The sequence below is a fragment of the Musca domestica genome, unplaced genomic scaffold (genome assembly GCF_030504385.1).
Source record: "Musca domestica strain aabys unplaced genomic scaffold, Musca_domestica.polishedcontigs.V.1.1 50, whole genome shotgun sequence".
Classification (NCBI taxonomy): Eukaryota; Metazoa; Arthropoda; class Insecta; order Diptera; family Muscidae; genus Musca; species Musca domestica.
In genome coordinates this window covers 4657464-4679377 of record NW_026712347.1, presented here as the reverse complement: position 1 = coordinate 4679377, position 21914 = coordinate 4657464, and the positions used below count along the sequence as shown (strand labels likewise).

The 21914-nt window shown below is 35.8% G+C and overlaps 1 protein-coding gene across 2 annotated transcripts in view; it reads left to right on the top strand.

Moving 5' to 3' along the window:
- LOC101889302 (neurogenic protein mastermind) overlaps positions 1-21914 on the top strand; it is a 425563-nt gene that overhangs the window by 27087 nt on the left and 376562 nt on the right. For both annotated transcript variants that reach the window (XM_059128470.1, XM_059128469.1), the window contains one exon: positions 21797-21839. The gene's annotated coding sequence lies outside the window, so the exon portion shown is untranslated. The remainder of the gene's footprint in view (positions 1-21796; positions 21840-21914) is intronic.

The window sequence follows — 21914 nt, the reverse complement described above, 5'->3', positions numbered from 1 at the left end:
GACAGAAATGTCTGAAGCCAAACCAGTTACCATAACAAACAATTACAACTTCCCAGCTCTGTACACAGAGGTACTTTAATATTTTTGAAATAATTTCTCAGTGGATAATAACTGTTTTGGATAAGCAGACAAGACAACAAACAACGACACCAGCAAAACCAACAACACCATTAGCATAAAATAATCCACTGTAGAGTACAAACCCAACCTGAGCAAGTCTACCTCTCGCAAGAGAAAAAACTCAACTGCCACTTTGGAGAGAGTGCAAAATCAGCATGCAGCTGTTTTTCTGTTTCTACAAAATACATTCACATATGTTGCATGCAACATGCGTCTTTTTGTTGCATACAAACGGTGAGTTGCTATCCCGACCGGGAATAAAGTGTAAATCCAACCCGTGGACATTTTGATGCTCTAGACGACACTATCCAGGCATTACCGCAATGGTGGTATCCCAGTTGTGACATCTCCCATCTTCCTCCTCCTCCCCTCCTGCTCTGCTCGATGGCCCCTTTATCCACGTCTTCATTAGGCAATGATGCCAGCATGTTGCACAGACCACCGATTCCTGTCCCATTCCAGGTGTTTTATGCCTCATGCTTACTAGGCGTTCAGCATTTGCAGAGTCTCGCCATGAGTCTTTGCAACAAAACACAAATGTTTGCCAATTGCATTCATTTGCTGTGGACAGAAGAGCAAAGTTTTGCAGCATGTGTATGCATGTGTGTGGCGGAGGAGCTATGGCAACTGCAGCTGCTGCTGCAACACCAGCAGCGGTATAGTTTACTAAACAATGATGATGATGGTGTTTTGTTGTTGTTGCTGTTGGGATCCCAGTTTACGTCCCATGCAGCAATTTCCAACCAGACCAACCATAGGTTCATTGATTTCCAGTAGTTTGGTGGTGTCGTTGTTGTTGCTCATTGCCACTGGAGTTTCGAGTTGTCTCTGCTGCTGTCGGCGGTGTCGATTTCTTCCTCTTCTTCTTGAGTTAAATTTTGTTGGCTCCTTTATTTTGCGCCACTTTCTGTTCATCATGTACTCCGTTTTGTGGTCTCTATTTTGGATGCAGTTTGCTGCCGTTCATGGCTGCTGCATGTGTTACAGATGATGATGATGATGTCGATGACGACTCTCGGTCCATCTGTGTGTATTTTTGTCTGGCTGTTGGTCGGTCGGTATGTCTGTCTGTCACTTTGGCTAAGTGGACTCTCTTCCATCAGCTTACATTTTGAATTTATTTTCTTGTGTTTGTTAATATATTCGTCTGGATTCATCTGTGTCGAATGTTGTCGTCAGTTCGAATGGTATGCTGTGGTGATTAGGTGGAGTCACAGACTTTATTCTTATTTTAAATTTGAAGAATTTTTGGGATTTTCCAGAATGAGAAATTGCGTACTCACCTAAATATGTAATATGAGGCAGTAATCAAACATAAAATTTCAAATTTCTTCATAAACAAGTTAAAAAGGATGGGTGGGTTTTGCCGACAGATGTATACCCTCAGCCGATTATTTAAATATATTTTGCCGGGTGCCAGGTTTGGACACTTTATATGAGATATGTGACAATTTTTAGAAAATTTTAAAATGTGAGTGAGGTCCAAGCTAAAGTCGTCCGAAGTATTCCATTTTCATACTTCATCTAATACAGATAAAAATATTGACATAGGCTAAATTACAAGAAAATCGAATATTTATATCCAATTTAATGCGAAATCATAAATTCCACAATCATCTCATTTTTCTGTTGAGAGAAATATTTATCTATAGCAAGTGTAAAAAAATCACAGATAAGTATTGAAAATTATTACCCTTTGTGGGTGAGGTACCAGAAAGGGTTCGCAGATATATATCATTTTCAGAACAGAGCTTGTATTAGCAAAAATGTTTGTGAAATTTAAAGAGAGTTGGATGCTTATTACGCTTTTTTAACGTTTTGTTTTTTTTTAAATCTTGAACCCCATGTGGGGCAGGTACCAGAAGAAATGATCCGAACTCTACCACCTTGTGTTAATGGTAAAAATTAATATGTGCCAAGTCAGAATGCAATCGGATTTTAATTCCGAGTTTTATGAGCTTCATGGGTATTCAAAATTTGGGGGGAGGATATATCCCATCTCCACAGCAGATCTTGTGTTAGTAGAAATAATGGGATGTGTGAAATATGAAGGGAACCGCATGTTTTTCGGATTTTGTAATCGTTTTGGTTTATTTATGACACTTTATAATTTTGCCCCCGGATGGGGGAGGAATCAAGAGAAGAGGGTTGCAAAATTCTATATTTACATTAGATCTCGACTTTAGTCAAACAATGAGATATACTTAATTTCAAGAGAATCGCTGATTGGTTTCGCGTGTTATAAGGGTTATACGTAATCAAATTGCTGACCCTTTGTGGGGGAGGGAGGTACTATAAGAAGTGGCCCGATATCTACAGCAGATCTTGTTTGGGTAGAAATATTGAATTGTGTGAAGTTTTGGATGCTTATTTCGCATTTTACGAGAGATATAATTATTCAAAATGTTGAAGGGTTGTGGGGGAGGTACCTGAAGGAGTGGTACGATATATTCCACCGTCATACCAGATCTTGTATTGGTAAAAATTCACACTAGATCTTGTGTTGATACAACTATTGGGATGTGCCGATTTTGAATGGAATCGGATGCTCATATCCCGTTTTATTAGCATTATGGTTATTCAAATTGTTGACCCGTTGTAGGGGAGGTACCAGAAGGAGTGTTCCGTTATCTACCATCTTCACATCAGATTTTGTGTTAATAGAAATATTGGAATGTCTGAAGTTCAGAATGAATCAGCTGCTTATTTCGTTGTTTACGAGTGATATACTCGGACTCGTACATACAATTTTATAAGAGTTATAATCATTCAAAACTCCGATCCGATCTCTACTATCTTTATAAAAGATCTTGTGCTGATAGATATATTGAGATGTAACAAGTCTGAATGGAATCGGATTTTCCCGCTTTATGAGCTACATGAATATTCAAAAAATTTAATCTTTGTGGGGGAGGTACTTGATGGAGTGGACCGATATTGTCCATTTTCGCACCTGGCATAGCACTGATGGAAATATTAGGATTTGCAAAGTTGAAGCAAAATTGGATCATTCTTTCTCTTTCTTTACAGTCAAATATTTTTTTTTTTGAAAATTTCGAACTTATATTGCCCATTTCCGAACTCGATCTAAGTTTGATAATAATACCAAGTTTGGACGATATATCTCATTTATAATACCAACCATTCCAGACACAATTCAAATTGTTTTGCCAAATTTTAAAGCTCCACGTCAAATAATGTGCATAGAACATTGATAAATCGACTTAGAATTTTATGTTGATCATTATATACGTTATGGGGTGTTCAAAGAATATTTAGAGGCGTTACAAACAGAATGACAAATTTAATATAACCTCCTTGTGGTGGAGGTCATAAATATGGCTATGATTTCAAGCCAATTTTTCTGGAGCCATTTTTAAGACCAACGAATAGGAAGAAATAGAACCTCTTCCAAATTTTTAAGCTCAAAACTTAAAATTAGAACAATTTTTTGGCTGATACTTACAAATGCTCCTAAAGTTTTACTCCACTGATATCACCCCTACGCAAAATTCATCACCCTTAGTCCATAATTCTTAAATTCTACAATGTTATAGAACTGTCACAAAGAATTGTTGTCCTAATTTTTTATTAATGATGATTTTATTCGCTCTAAAATTTATTCACATTCCGAAAAATCAGAAACTTGTCGAAATACGAATGATAGGTGTATTGATTCCCATATTTTTTTTTAAAACCATCATCTCGACATACCTGTTTATGTATGTTAATTAATTTGTCGTAATTTATTATACAATTTTTATTGTTCTTTTTTCTGTTCAATTTTGGATAATTTAATGACAATAGAAGGCGGAGGCTAGGGATGTCGATGTAGAATTAAGAACTGGAAATAATCATTTATTTTCAAATTGAAGAAGTGCTTTGGAGTAGGAATACCTAAGTCGATTTTTGTTTAATCAAAGTTTAAAGAAAGTCCAATTTTTCTATGTGGTGAAAATCGCAATAGATATTCCGTTTAAAATATACAGATATTTTGCCTACTTTCATTTTCATTCGATCCAAAAGATTTACGTGTTTTTAATTTTTATACCCTCAGCCATTTGGCTAGAGAGCCTATTTATCATTTGATACGGTCAAAACATGTCTAATCGAAATAACGGTTTTAGACCCTAGGTCTTTTTGTACCAAATCCGTTTCAGGACATTTGGAGTCGATCTAGTGATGTCCATCCGTTCGTCCATCTGGTTGGCTGGTGCGCCTGATAACTCTCGAAGGGAGTATCCGATTTGGTCCAAACTTGGTACATCGTAATATTTTTGTCAAACTTAGATCGAGTTCGTAGATGAGCAATATCGGTACACTCCTTCTAATATCTCCCCCACAAAAGGTCGACATTTGCAGAGCAAATATTTTACTGCACAGAGAAAGAAAGGACAATCCGATTTTTCTCCAACTTTGCAAGTCCAAATATTTGCATCAGTTCTAGTTCAGGTGCGAAAATTGACAATATCGGTCCACTTTATCAAGTACCTCCCGCATAAAGAGTAAACATTTTAAATAATTATAACTCTTATAAAATGTATGATGTAAGAGTCCGATTGCTTTCAAATTACACACATCACAATACTTTTATTAACCCAAGGTGTGGTGTAAAGGTGGAATAAATCAGTGCACTCCTTCTGGTACCTTTCCCACAAAGGGATAACATTTTGAATAACCAAAGCGTTTATAAAATCCGAAATAATCATCCGGTACTCTTAATATTTCACACATCCCATTATTTTTACTAACAAAATATCTGCTGTAAAGACGGGATATATCGGTCCACTCCATCTGGTACCTATCCCCACAAAAGGTCAAAATTGTGAATATCCATGAAACTCATAAAACGCGAAATTAACAACCGATTCTATTTTGTCTTGGCACATCTCAATATTTCTATTAACGCAAAATCTGTTATAAAGATGATAGAGATCGTACCATTCCTTCTGGTATCACCTCCACAAAGGATCAAAACGATTTTAAAATCCGAAATAACCATCCGGTTCTCTACATATTTCACACATCTCATTATTTCTACTGACACAAAATCTGCTGTGCAAAATCTGTGCGAAAAAAATCGCATGTGATAAAAAATACGACAAAAATAGAAAAAAAAAGGAGCAAAAAATATTCACTTCGTTATTGGTATATTTATACCTATTTTGCTATATATTCGATTTCTTGGCTATCAGCATCCTTGTAATGGTCGGAAGAGATCTTTTAATGTATTTGTGATATGGCTGGGATTCAAAATATTCACGGTTTGGTGGCAATTTTTGTATTTACTTACATAAAAGTTAGGGTCTATTTTATCTGCTAAATATTGTCCGATGGTCACCCAAATTGTTAGGCTTCTGCCCGTCCTGAACTCTAGCTCCATGCAAGCTATAAAATCATGAAAATTTTCTGTTTTTGGTCCACTTCAAATATTTTTTAATCATCTTCAAAAACAAAAGGTTTCTATTCTGACTCGTCCACTCCTTCTGGTAGCTCCCCCTCAAAGGATGAACATTTTTAATACCCATGAAGCTCATAAAACGCGAAGATAACATCCGATTCCATTCAGACTTGGTATATCTCAATATTTAAGAGGGATCGGACCATTGTTACCTCCCCCAAGATTTTGAATAACCAAACGCTCAAAGAAACCATCCAACTCTCTTCTAATTTCGCACATACAAACGTTTTTGCTAACACAAGATCTGTTATGAAGATGATATATACCTGGGAACTCCTTCTGGTACCTCACCCACAAGAAGGGTCACAATTTTCAACACTTCAATAAAAAAAAGTCAGTGATTCTTTGCAGCTTGCTATATCTAAATATTTCTCCTAACCAGGAATCTGATATGAATATGTAATTTATCGGAATTTATGATTTCGCATAAAATTGGAGATAAATGTTCGATTTTCTTGTAATTTTGCCAATAATTTTTTGCCATACCAATATTTTTATCTGTATTAGATGAAGTGGAATATTTCGGTCCGCTATATCTGGTACCTCACGCATATTTCCAGATTTTCCAAAAATTTGCACATATCTCATATAAAGTATAGGAAGCAGAAGATATAGCCCAAATATGGCACGTTGTAACATTTATATCAGTTTTATAACCTCTTCCATAAAGGGTCAAGTGTGTGAATAATCATAACTCAAGGCTGGGGGTATATCTTGTTTGCCTACCTTTTTTCATTTTCATTCGAGGCAAAAAAATTTGCAAAGATTTTCGTGTTTTTATTTTTTTTTTAAAGTCGAAAAATCTGTTGTTAATCCTATGAATCGAAGAAATCTAAAATCGAAATCGACTTTGGTTTAAGAAGTTAAAATTAAAATCGATTTTTAGCCAATTAGACAAAATCGAAATATAGAAAAATTTCGAACAAAAATTGAAAAGTATAAGAGTCGAATTTTGTTTTAGTAATGATAATGAAAGGTGATGATCTGTAAAAGACTTTTTTGAAATTTTAAGTTTTCAGTAGTTTTATTTCTTAAAATTAAAAAAAAATAAAAATAATAAAACTATTGCAATGCCTTTGAAGATATCCAAACATAAAAATTCCATACTATAAATCACAGCTGACAGAAAATCCACTTCCAAACTTCAAATATTTTTTCTCCATTTGATTTAACTTCTAAACTCTCCCAAAATCGACAACCCTACTACGCGATATGTTAAATCTTATTTATGAGTCTTCACATGGCTCTGTGTGTTTGGATTTGTGTGTGTGTTTTAATTCGCTCATCAATTTGAATTGTTAATAGCGAATTATCCGCCTAACAACAATGGAAACAGCAACACCTCTACCTCGTCTTCGGTAGCTAAAAAATAAAGTTATTCAACAAATCCACACTCTTTAAAAGTCGGCCAATGCAGAAAGCCAAACACAAACAACAAAAACAACAACACATAAATAATCACCCAGCATTTCTAATACTAACTAATAAGACAGCAGCAAGAACAACAACACCAAGAAATCGTAGTAAACTCGTGGGAAAATATATCTCGTTTTTAATAATTAAAAAAAAAATCGAGGCAACAGAAAAAAATTCATATTTGCCAACTTGTCTTAGAAAACGCCTTTGTTTCTGACGACGATGGCTGGCTGACAGCTGATTTAATTCAAGAGTGGTTTATAGTTTTTTTTTTCGATTTTGAATTGTAAATCAGGTTTCTTATCGACCAGGGCATTTACATTTATGTTTTAGTAACGAACGAACAGATGTTATTGCACTTTAAATCAATTTTATGAAAACCGCTGTGAATAGGTTAACAGGTAACGGATAATTACATTTCGAACTAAATAATAATAAATTCAAATAATTAAGAATTTGGAAGTAGCTACACATGGTCGCTTTATTTGGCTTAAAATGTCTACGGAACAATTAGCAACTATGCAACCTCAACCAGTTTTTTTACTCCTTGCTTCATGAGGAAATATTAGAACATTGGAAGTACATCAGATTGTGGTTGCAATTTCGATTTTTGAATAAACTGTCTACTAAATCCACACAATCATTTCAGGGTGAGATGAAAAAACTGCAACCAACTTTCGACTGCTGTCATCTCTAAGTCACTCGTCCGACAGCTGTTAAAATTATTCCAATGACAGCTCATTATATTGTTTACAAGCGTACAAAAGCATTTTATTGCGAATTTTCCAGAAAAAAAGTTATTCGTGATGGAATTCAAGCGTGATAGTGGGATTTCTTTATATTTGGCTGGATTTTCCGTTCTCTTTCCGTGCAGTAAATTATTTTCTTTGGAAATGTTGGCATTTTTTGTGGGAGGACCGATATTGCCCATTTCCGAAGTCGATCTATGTTTTATTCTAATAGTACGATGTATCAAGTGAAATCGGATACTCTCTTCGACAGTTATCGTAAAGTCAAGTAAAAACCAGTAAAGAAAGTCTTAAAGTCGGGCGGGGCCGACTTTATGATACCTTACACCACTTTGCTAATTTAGTAGAGCTCCACATAACAATTAAAAGTTTTTATGGGAGAATTCAATCATACACGCTATGATTATAATTATAAGTCAAAGTTCAAAGGACTGAGTAAGCCGAAGCATTTGTATCTTTTAAATTCGGACTTGTATTGCCCATTTAGTGCACAATTAATTTGAAATCGGATAAAAATATATATGGGAGCTATATCCAAATCTGAACCGATGTCGATAAAATTTGGCAAAGATATTTCTGAGCTGTATTTGATATATTTCCCTGATTATCGTTGTTACGGAGAGCATATTACGGCCGTGGGTAACAAATATAACAAATCGGATGAACAGTATATATGGGAGCTATAGCTATATCTGAACCGATCTTCGCCAAATTTTACATACTAGCTTCGATCGTAAGTGCCAAATTTCATCCCATTTGGGCAAATATTAGATGTATGGTGCACAATCAAAGGTAAATCGGACGAAGTTATATGGGAGCTATATCCAAATCTGAACGGATCTCGATAAAATTAACAAAGGTATTTCTGAGCTGAATTTGATATATTTCCCCAAATATTGTTGTTACAGAGTGCATATTACGGCTGCGAAGGACAAAAATAACAAATCGGATGAACAATATATATGGGAGCTATAGCTATATCTGAACCGATTTCGATCTAATTTGGCATACTTATTTTGAGGTCCAATCTGATCGTACGTGCAAAATTATCTAAAATAGGGTTCGTCCTTGGGCCAAACAAATGATTTGTGCAAAAATTTCATCTGGATAGGGCAATAAATGCGAACTGTACTTTGTTTTCAAAAATACATGGACAGACGGATAGACGGACAGATGGACGGACATGCATAAGTCGACTCAGAATGTGATTCTATGCAGATCATCAATAGGAACTATGGGTCTATCTCGTTTCCTTTTGCCTGTTACAAACAAATGCACAAAGACATAATACCCTGACCACCTTATGGTGTAGGGTATAGTGAAATTAAATTCCGGAAGGGCAGAACTAGAACTTACCTCCTTACATAATAAAAGTCCCTAAATATTAAAAGTTCGTTAGATTGGAGATTTACATATTGAACATTTTTTTGAGAGGGGTTAGCCTACCCACCAATAACTCGAAATATCAAATATATAGAGCTGAGTTATTTGCAAATTGGTCCGAAATCTTCAAATACCGAAAAACCGTAATGTGGGATCTATATCAACAAGTGGAGCTACGTTAGATTTTTTTGCGAACAATTGGCGATGATACATCCAAAATACCGAAAATCTGTAGGTACCGTCATATGGAGGATATGTTTCATTTTCAATACCAAACATCTTAAAAACAGACACAATAGTCCAACGGATTGGTATCCGGAGATTTTGGTGGCCATTGTGCGGAGGAGATAAAGCGAGAAACCTTATTTTGTAACCATTCTTGGGTGGCGCGTGCTGAGTGCGATGGTACTGAGTCTTGTTTGCGTGCCCAAGGCTTTAATACACCCTCCAGAACATTTTCGCGATAATATTCGGCATTTATTCTGATGCCACGGTCGATTAATACGAGCTGAGAGCGACCATCGGCTGTTATAGCGGCCCACACCATCACCATGGCCGGCGCTTTAGTTCTGGTGGCCAACCGAAGGTGCACATCTTTGGCAAGTAAACACGATCATTTTTCAATATTTGCCGAGCTCATTTTTCAATATTTGCCGAATGGAATATTGCGATATGTTAAGCTCACGAGACATTTTTCGGCCACTGCGACGCGGGCTTCGAACAAGTCGCTTTTTCTCTTTTCGAACCATTTCTGCTGATGTTGCTGTTTTCCTCCGTCCACTTCCTTGACGTCGGGCTACGCTACCAGTATTATCGTAACGAGCGATGGTACGAGACATAAAAGATTTATTCACATTTAAATGCGGGAGTGCGATAGCCGCTTGTGGTTTTCCAGCCAAATATAAAGAAAACACACTATCACGCCTGAATTCCTTCACGAATAACTTTTTTTCTGGAAAATTCTCATCAAAATGCTTTTGTATGCTTGTAAACAATGTAATGAGCTGTCACAGGACTAATTTTAACAGCTGTCGGTCGAAAATATATATGAGAGCTATATCCAAATCTGAACCGATTTTAATATAATTTGACAAATGTATATATGTTTTAATTTCCGCTACACATTCCAAATTTCATTGAAATTAGAGATACATGGCGTGTTTGGTGCATCAAATACATGAAATCGGTCGAAAATATATATGGGAGCTATATCCAAATCTGAACCGATTTCAATTTAATTTGACAAATTCATTTTGGCTCCCAATTCCGTTACTTATTTTAAATTTCATTACAATTGGAAATACATGTCGTGCTTGGTCCACCAAATACATGAAATCGGCCGAAAATGTATATGGGAGCTATATCCATATCTGAACCGATTTCAATATAATTTGGGAAATCAATTTTTTAGATAAAATCTATCACACGTTTCAAATTTCATTGAAATTGGGAATACATAGCGTCTTTGGTGCATCAAGTGGCTTAGAAATGACAGCAGTCTGAAGTTGGTTGCAGTTTTTTCATCTCACCCGGTATGTCCTTATTTACATATTTAAGTTTGGAGAATCCTAATCTAGGATGTTCTACAAAATTCCAACAAAATGTCCATTTCTCAATGAACATACAAAAACAAACGAATGCACATAAACAACAAAGGAGACAGAAATTATAAATACGAGTGAGTGAGAGAAAACGATTAGTGACGTCACAATGGAATCTATGAAACTAAGACTGATGTATACAGAACGAAGTATGGGAAAGGAAATAAAATAATAATAATAGGAAAATAATCCTGACAGATAGTGACATACAAGAACAGGAGCAATTGAGGAGACTCTAGACAGTATTTATTTTAAAGTTTTTTTTTTTTGAAAACTTTCCTACAGCTATTCAAAGATTTAAAAATTACTGAAATAAAAATTACCTTTTTCGAAAAGCTATAAGAACAACAAATAAATATTTTTTACTTTTTAACAATACATTTACTATATTCTTTGTTGATGATATTGACCAGGCGTCATAATTTCTCTATAATCACATTGGCGGCCATGCAAGCATTCAGGAGTTATTTTCCCTTTCCGTTGGCCATTTTAAATCCATGTTGTTAATCTTCAACTATCTGGTCCATTTGGCCGAAACCATTAGCTGACAGTTTACAGTTGGGTCAACAAACAGCCTTTACGCCGAGTCTACAAGATTTAATCAATCATTCTTTTTGGTCGCTTAGACAGCCTATGTGGATGGATGGAGGAAATGTACATAGATGGACTGTAAATGCACCCTGGTTGTACATTAGGGTGGGTCGAAGTTTTTTTCTATAGGAAGATAATGTCAACACAGTAAATTGCGATGGTTTTTAATAAAGATGCAGATACATAGAAGATTTTTTACCGGCGTAATGCATCAGCTGTCTGGTTCGTAAGAGAATGAAGGAGTTTTAGGTTGATTTAGCTCAATTTCGGTCCTTAATTTTTATTTTACAAAAGCGAAGCAAGCGATGGCGTATAGAAAAAATCTTCTTTGTTTTCTCATATATAAAAATATGAAAAAAGAAGTGAGAATGGGTCTAAAATTAACTTAATTGACTGATTTGGAGGATGTAAATGGATTTGATTTATTTTGTATTTATACCCTACAACACTATGTGTTGGGGGTATTATAAGTTTAATTGGGCCAAAAAATATGTAACACCTCAAAAGCTTGGTCCCCGACATAGGAAACTATATATGGATCTTCCTATCTCGCCGAGCTGAGTCGATCTAGATATGTATGTCGGTCCGTCCGTCTGTCCATGATAATCTGTAATGACGCTACAGGTCTCAATTATGGCCCGATCCTCACGAAATATAAAATGAAGGTGAGTTTGGGTCGGAATAGAAGCCTATTGCTTTTAGATATGATCGCAAAATGATTTGAGGGTTGAAATGGATCAAAACAGAAAATTTTCCCGATTTTGCTGTTGCTCTACAGATGGCATTTATAGAGCAATCGACGCAGAATTTTACATGAAGTTAAAGTTTAGGACTGGGCAGAAGGCTACCGATTTGGACAATATTTACCGGGTAAACTATGCCATAAGTTTTATGTTAAAAAATACGAAAATTTCCACTAAACCGCTAAAATCTTTAATCCCGGCAAAATCACAAATACATTAAAAGGTCACTTCGGACCATTACAGTGATGCTGATAGCAAAATAGGTACAATCTATATGGAAAAAATCGATCTTAGTTATTGCGCTTATAAATCAAGAGCCGCTGGACTGATTTTCATAATTCTTATAAATTCGGAATGGTCTCTTGCCAGAAAAGCATAAAATCTAAGAAAATCGCCTAAAAATATGCCAATAACAAGTAAAATAGCTGTAAGTTCGGCCGAACCGAACTTTGAATACCCTCCACCATTTGGTATAAATTTGGCAATTTCCCAAAAATTAAAATCCATTAAAAATTCTGTTAAAATCTCAAAAAATTCCGAATGTAGCCGTATATTAGGGTCTATTCGACGACTTGGACCTGCATGGGCAACTTTTGTCTTAAGTCTGCACAGACAATTTTCTGTCATAGGCTGTAGTATTCATTACGAACTTCAAATACTAAATTTGAGATAGTTCCTGTAAATAATACCGGATATCAAAATACGAAATATCGAATATTGTTGAGGGTATTTTATACAGGTCGCAATTATCGTCCGATGCTCTCGAAATTTTGCATTGGGGTAGGGTTTGGGTCAGAATTAAAGCCTATTGCTTTTGAAGATGTACATTTAGGAGTTTAAATGGACAACAAAAATTAAAATTTTCCTGATTTTTCATTCGCTCTACAGTTCACTATTGAAAACCAATCGTCACGGAATTTTGCATGAGAATAGAGATAAGGACAGGGAAGAAGTCTAGCATTTTGGATGGCCATTGGATTTAGCTATAAAAGGGACCGCAACTTTCGTATGAAATTGTTTTGAATACCTTACAACACGATGGAGTGCGTAAATATTGGACAAATGGCCCCGGTCAAAAACCTAAGGGCAACATCCGCTCAGGGCTCTATGACATATTTTCAAAAACAAAATCTTCCAAATGGATTTGGACATAAGTGGGCTTCTAAGATATTGCAGTGTTATAGGGTATCACATGATCGGCCCCGCACGGCTATAGCCTTTGATTACTTTTTTTGATTTAAATGTTTGCTAGCTATTTTTTGAAGTCCCCTGATTTGAGTTCTTCCACCATAATTCCTTAAATAAATTCATTAACATCTGCGATTTTTACCACCACTACCCAGTGAGTTTTTATACTTCATACGAATTGACCCACCCTAATGTTTCTCCCATATCTGTGTTTCGTCTCACACAATGCTTAGCCAAATTGTTTTGGATTTACTGCCGTTGATGCACCTTCAAACGCATTAATCATTCTGATCTATTTTGTGTTTGTCTATGTTTTCCATGTCCTATTGCTGCTACAAGATTCGTTGGCTGTGATGGCATGGCACGTTAGGGGGGGTTTCTGTTTGAATGGCTTCAATTGGATTTCAATATCCTTGTTTTTCTAGATTTCCTTTAAATGTCTGCGTAATTTCTATGACAGCAAGGCGTTTATCACAACATGTGATAATAATACATCATGTTTTCGTAGTTAATCAACCGATTGTCCTTTTCATTTGGATGTATATTCGGAGAACATCCCCTGTCTATAGGGAAATGTATCCTTTGAGCAAATAGTTTGGTTCTATATCAGATGACAAGGAGATTTTGTGAAATCTAAACCATCAACCCCCAAAAAAATGTGTTGGACAATTTTGAGCCAATGTCTGCAAAAATATCTCGGAACTGATATTGAATAATATTAAGTCATATACTATTTTGGTGTAGTTAAATAACATAAATCGATAATATGGCTTCGTCATTCAACAAAATATAAGAAAATATTTGGAGAAAAATTTTCTTACGATATTTCCTTCTAATGGCGCCCAATATTTGGTTTACAACACAAAAATACAAATGAGGGCCTCATACTCACTTTACACTTCAGCCCATGATTTCAAGTCGACTACTTGTGTTATACTGGGAAGAAGAGATTCTTCAAAAGACTCCAACTTTAGAACTGTGTCTTTGAATTCGCTAACCTACAATAAAGCGTCAAAAAGCCAATGGATAGTTCATTTTTAAAGAAATTAGAACTGATGAGGATTGGTGGCTCTTTCCGAAACCTAGGTATTCCCTGCCTTACCCCTGGTAAACATTACCATCGTTCTCCACTAATAGACAAACGTTGTTTTTATAAAAACAACAAAAAAGGAATTAAGCCTGATCATTTTGCAACAACAAAATACTGTTCTGGAAATTTTAGAAATTAATTGCCCTCCTTCTCATTCTTCAGCATTTTATAAACTCTCACAACTTGCCTATCATTATACCCTCACCCACATGGCTACAGAGGTTATAAATCACTTGATGCGGCCAAAACGTATCTCATCGAAATAACGGTCTTAGGCCTTAGGTCTCTTTGGACCAAATCCGTTTCAGGATATTTGGAGTCGATCTAGATATTTCCGTCTGTCCGTCTTTCTGTCTGGCTGGCGATAATTCTCGTAGGGAGTATCCGATTTGATCCAAACTTGGTACATTGTAATATTATTATCAAACTTAGGTCGAGTTCGGAGATGGATAATATCGGTTCACTTCTTCTGGTACATCCCCCAAAAAGGCCGAAATTTTCCAAAAAAAAATGCTTTGCTGCATAGAATGAGAAAGGATAATCCGATTTTGCTCCAACTTTGCAAATACTAATATTTCCACCAGTGCTAGGTAAGACACGAAAATGAACAATATCGGTCCACTCCTTTAAGTAACTCATCCACAAAGGGTCAACATTTTGAATAATTTTAACTCTTATAAAATGTGATATAAGAGTCGGATTGTTTTTAAATTATACACATAATAATATTTGTATTACCCCCGAGGTGTGGTGTAAAGATGGAATATGTCGGTCCACTCCTTCTGGTACCTCCCCCACAAAGGATCCACCACAAAAATCTATGAAGCTCATAAGACGCGAAATTAACATCCGATTCGATTCAGACTTGGTACATCTCAATATTTCCATCAACACAAGATCTGTTACAAAAATGGTTGAGATCGGATCATTCCTTCTGATACCTGCTCCACAAAGGGTCAAAGTTTGGAATAATCAAAACGAACATAAAATCCGAAATGAGCATCCGATTCTCTTCATATTTCATCCCATTATTTCTACTAACATAAGTTCCGCAAGATCTGTTATAAAGATGGTAGAGATCAGACCATTCCATCTGGTACCTCCCCCAAAAAGGGTCAACGTTTTGAATAACCAAACGGTCATAAAATCCGAAATAAGCACCCAAAAAAAGTAAAAAAAAAGCGAAATTAAAATCCGATTCCATTCAGACTTGGTACATTTCAATATTTCCATCAACACAAGATCTGTTATTAAGATCGTAGAGATCGGACAATTCCTTCTGGTACCTCCTCCACAAGGGGTCAGCGTTTTGAATAGCCAAAACGATTATAAAATCCGAAATAAGCACCCAGTTCTCTTCATATTTCACACATCCCATGAATTCTACTAACACAAGATCTGCTGTTAAGATGGGATATAGCGATATATCTAACCCCTTCTGGTACCTCACCCACAAACGATCAAAATTTTCAATACTTTTATTTGTCATAACTTGCGAAACAAGTCAGAGATTCCTTACAACTTGCTATATCTAAAAATTTATCTTAACCGGATACCCGAGACGAATATGGATTTTATGATTTCGCATTAGGTGGATAAAAAAGTTCTATTTTCTTATTATGTTGTCCATGCCAATATTTTATTATAATGCGTGAAAATGGAATACTTCGGTCGACTATATTTGGTACCTCGGACACATTTCAATATTTTAAAAAATTAACACATATCTCATATAAAGTGAAGGGAGTAGTCAATATGGTCCAAACCTAGCATGTCACTATATTTATGTCATATGTATTTAGGTCCGAAACGAAATGGACAATATTGATCCATTCCTTCGGAATCTACCCCATAGAGGTTCAACAATTTGAATAATCATAACAGAAGCCGTAATACATTTAAATAATCGAACATCGACAAAGCCGACTGGTACTTTTTAATTTGTTTTAAATTCATTCGAACCCATCAACAACAACAACAAAGTTGCAACAAATGTTGCAAATGAAATATTGCCGTTCTTTTTGCCAAGGCAATTCATTAATTTTTTGTTTTTTTTTTTTTTTTTTTTGCCAGCGGAAGTGTATCATCGGTCAGATGTCTACACAGTTGTCGCATATTTCACATTCTCTGTAATTCAATTGAAATCAATTAAAAATCATTTTCAAAATCGAATTACATTCACTTGGTTTCGTGATGGCCAATTTTGCAGTAATGCACACACACAAACACATTTGGCATGACGCATTTGTTTGGGTGTGTGTGTGTGACCAAAATCTTGGCGATTGGAAAATGTATCACAAGAAAGCAGGAAATTCAAAAATCTAATGGAATATTGTTCAAATGGGAGTATGTAAAAGTGCAAATTTTTTAGGACGGATGGGAAATTTATGCGAAAAAAATCCTGTTTTTGTTTCGATATTGAACTCGCTAGAAAACCACCAGCTCTATGTTTTTTTTTTTTTTTCATTGAATAAAAATCAAAGATTTGAATCGATTTTGATTTTTGAATCGTCATATTACAAGTTAAAAAGTATCAGTCGATGTATACCAGCCAATGTTCGATTATTTAAATATAATTTGACTTCTGTTATAATTATTCAGAACGAGTGTCCCGATATATACCATCTTCTCAGCAGATCTTGTTTTTATAGAAATAATGGGACGTGTGAAATTTAAAGAGAACCGGATGCTAATTTCGGATTTTATAATGTTTTTGGTTATTCAAAATTTTGACCTTTCGTGGGAGAGGTACCAGAAGAAATGGTCCGATCTCTATAATCTTTATATCAGATGTTGTGTTAATAGAAATATTGGGATGTGCCAAGTTTGAATGGAATCGGAATTAATTTCGCGTTTTATGAGCTCCATGGATATTTAAAATTTGTGGGGGAGGTACTTGATGGAGTGGGTCTATATTATCAATGGAAATAGAAAATATTGAAATAATGGAAATATTAGCATTTGCAAAGTTAAAGCAAAATCGGATTATGCTTTCTTCTTCTGTGCCTTAAAATATTTTATTTTGAAAATTTCGACACTTTGTGGGAGAGTTAAAAGTAGGATAGTACCGAATTTTTTTTTTAAATTTTTTTGAATGAAAGAAAAAAAATGTCGGAAATAGCATCAAATTTTAGAATAAGTTTAGATTGGTTCGAATTAGTCACCTTTGGCACGAATTATGGACTTCAAACGGCCAAATGAAACCGTCACACGCTGCCCGAATGTTGCTCTGCGGTATATTGGCCCATTCCCGGCGAAGCGCTTTCTTGAGGTGATCGACACTTTGGTATTTTTAGTGCCAACCTTGCTTTCCAAAATACTCCAGACACAATAGTCCAACGGCCAAGGTCTGCGGCCAAAATGTTTGCGTGACCAAGACTTTAATACACCCTCCAGAATATTTTCGCGATAATATTCGGCATTTATTTTGATGCCAGGGTCGATTAATACGAGCGGAGAGCGGCCATCGGCACTACGGCCGGAACTTGAGTTCTGGTGGCCAACCGAAGGTGCATATTTTTAGCTGACCTCTTTGGCAAGTAACCACGATCATTTTGTTTACAAACTGCTGGACAACGAATGTTTTCTCATCGGAGAAAACCAATTTCGACAGTTCACCACTTTCGGCCAAGCGAAGCAACAGTTTAGCGCTTTTGAGTCTATTTTCTTTCTGTTGCGGTGGCTTTACCGCGAGCTCATTTTTTCAATATTTGCCGAATGAATATTGCGATATGTTCAGCTCACGAGCTATGTTTCGGCCACTGCGACGCGGGTTTCGATCAAGTCGAACCTTTACTTTTCGAACCATTTCTGCTGATATTGTTGTTTTCTTTCGTCCACTTCCTTGACGTCGGGCTACGCCACCAGTATCACAGTAACGAGCGATGGTACGAGACACAAACAGCGGTCGGACGAGTGGCTTAGAATGTGGGTTAGAATGACAGCATGCTGAAGTTGGTTCCAGTTTTTTCATCTCACCCTGTATAACCTCGTTAGCCATATGTTTGAAGGTATAAACATCAATTATACGAGTATTTTTTAAATTAAATAAAAGTAAAGGATTTGAAAAAATTGAGGTGTTATTTTGAATTGCCAGGAATTTTTGTAACGCTTACTTTTAAAGCGATAGATGCTGACATTTATTTTCTTATATTTTGAAATATATTTTTTTTTAATTCTGCTTCAATTTTCCTATTCGTTTAATCTCATTTCTTGCACATTGCCTACACTTTTGCAATTTTGCCAACGCAACGCAGACATGTATGCCGACATCTCTCTTGCACCTAAGACAACGATTTCGTAGTTGCATTGCCCCACAATGGTGTCTTCATACATATGCATTTACATATGTATGTACGAAACGTTGGAAGCAACCGACTGAACCACATTAGAGGCCATCTTTCATAGAAGTTAGATTGTGGCGGGCTGACTGTCTGGTGATGATTTCTGACGATGATGAGGATGATAATGCGGCTGCGACGATGTTAATAATGATTGTGATTATTGTCGAATAGATTCGCATTCGTCGGATGACTTGGTCGCCGAAGTCGATTTCATCTGCTGTGTTGACAAAGCGTTTTTGGTGGAAGTGAGGCCACAAGTTGCCATTTGTCATCTGGTTAATGTGCATTTGATGAAAGCCATGCAAGTAACAGCAACAACTCAAACAATAACAACAACAGCTGCAACCACATTGGAATTAAACGAAAAACAAAACAAAAGTCAAGTGTCTCTCCCCAAAATTGGGGATGAGGGAGAACGGGCGGCATTACTTCCATTATGATTGTTCGTGTGGGGGAAGCGGTGTGAGGGTGGCATTACAAGAAGCTAACTCCAATGCAAACAAATGTGATGAAAACTAATTCAAACAAGAAGATGGAGAAGAATGGGTCATTTACTTGTTATTGTTTAGTAAAATTAATTGTCTGTCACTCTAATTCGAGGAGCAGACTTAATTAGTTTCTTGATACTAGGGTATGGAAATATGTTAAGTAAAAATATTATGTTTATGGGAGCTAATCCAAAATTGATTTTGTAGACATTTTTTGAATTGAATTCATTTTATTTGTTTCATATTTTGGTACTCAAAGAAAAATTCAATTTTTTTACTCTCAGCCATTTGGCTATATCTATATATCAACGAAATAACGGTTTTAGATTCTAGGTCTCTTTGGACAAAATCCGTTTCAGGACATTTGGAGTCGATCTAGCTATGTCCGTCCGTCCTTCTGTCTGCCTGGCTGGTGTGTACGATAACTCTCGAAGGGAGTATCCGATTTGGTCCAAACTTGTTACATCGGAATATCATTATTAAACTTAGATCGAGTGCGGAGATGGTCAATATCGGTCCACTCCTTCCGGTACAACACCACCCCCCCCCCCCACAAAAGGTCGAAATTTTCAAAAGAAACAATATTTTACTGCACAGAAAGAGAACAATTTTGCTCCAACTTTGCAATTCTTTATATTTGCATCTGGTCAGGTGTGAAAATGGACAAGGGATCAGAAGTTTGTTTAATTATAATAATGAATGTGATGTAAGAGTCTGAATATCTTCAAATTACACACATTACAATATTTTATTAACCCAAGGTCTGGTGTAAAGATATAATATGTCGGTCCACTCCTTTTGGTACCTCCCCCACAAAGAGTCAACATTTCAAATATCCATGAAGCTCATAAAACATGAAATTAACATCCGATTCCATTCAGACTTGGCACATCTCAATATTTTCATAAACACAATATTCGTTATAAAGATGGTAAAGATCGGTCCATTCCTTCTGGTACCTCCCCTACATAAATTTGAAGATTTTGAAAAAAATAACAAGTTCAAAATCTGTAAATTCGGCCGGGCCGATCTTTAATTACCCTCCACCATTTGGAACTAATTTGGCAGTTTTCAAAAAAAAAAAAAACCGTTAAAAATTCTGTTAAAATTTTAAAAATATCGAATGTAGCCATTATATTAGGGCCTATATGACGACGCGGACCAGCATAGGTAACTTTTGTCAAATGCGAAACTTGGAAAACTTGGCGGCTATACCTAAACGTGGTGGTCTTAGGCTGTAGTATCCATTACGAACTTCAAATACCAAACTTGAAACAATTCCGGTGAATAATGTCGCTAAAATCATCAAAATACCCAATATCGGGAGGTACTATTATATGGGGGCTATACGAAGACGTGGACCTACAACGCCCATTTTCAATACCAAAAGTCCTGCAGACATAATACACATTTGAGTAAAATTTTATAAACATATTTCATTTCGTTCGGAAGCTAGACAGACGAACAATGCTGAATCGACATAGAATTTTATGCTGATCAAGATTATATATACTTTGTGTGTTCTAAAAAGTATATTTCGAGGTGTTACAAACGGAATGACAAACTTAATATACCCTCCATACTATGGTGGAGGATATAAAAACGCTTAAAGATAGCGAAATAAGCATCCAACTCTCTTCAAATTTCACATACACAAACATTTTTGCTAACACAAGACCTGTTGTGAAGATGGCAGATATCTGCCAACCCCTCAGAAACCTGATATGAACATGGAATTTTTGATTTCGCATAAAATTGGATATAAATGTTCACCACTTTCGGCCAAGCGAAGCAACCCTTTAGCTCTTTTGAGCCTATTTTCTTTCTGTTGCGGTGTAAGTTCTTGCACTTTTTGGAATTTTAATGGCTTTACCAACAGCTCATTTTTCAATATTTGCCGAATGGAATATTGCGATATGTTCAGCTCACGGGCCATTTTTTGGCCACTGTGACGCAGGTTTCGATAATTTAAATAGAGGGGACAAGTCTTGGCTTGTTTTGATTAAGATTCCTTGGAATCCGAGCTTTTTAGGTACATAGGGCAGATAGCAATACGAATTTGTACCATAAAAATATAGTAAGTTTTGGATCTATAGCAGATAATTTTATAATTTTTTGATAATTTTGTAGAATTTTATAATAGCAGAAATAGCAGCTAGCATTATGCATATAACTGGCTGTACACTAAGGCTATATATTTGCAGGCATACTTACTAATATTTTTCCGCTATATATTTTTCGGCATATTCACTAATACTTTACCGATTTCCGAGAATCAAAAAGGGAAACCCCAAAAACTTGTCCCATCGAATTGCAAAAGAAAAAGTCACAAAATCTTATCTCACAATAAACCTCTTCTACATGACTGAATAAAATCAAGTTTCGCATTTCAATGGCTTATGACAAAAGTTGCCTATGCAGGTCCACGTCTAGTATAGATCCCAATATAACAGCTATATTCGGTATTTTTAAGATTTTAACAGAATTTTGGCAAATATTATATTTTTGAAAATTTCCAAATTCGATCCAAATGGTAGAGGGTATTCAAAGATAGGCCCGGCCGAACTTGCTGCTTTTTTATTTGTTTTATCTAATTGTATAATTTTTTCGTTTTTACTTTCAGAATTTATAAAATCATCTATAAAAAGCAACGCTTATCATCAAATGTAAGTAAATAACGAAAAAAGAGAGAAAACATTTCTTCTCCCTCTCTCTCTCTCTTCCAGGCATATTTAGCATTA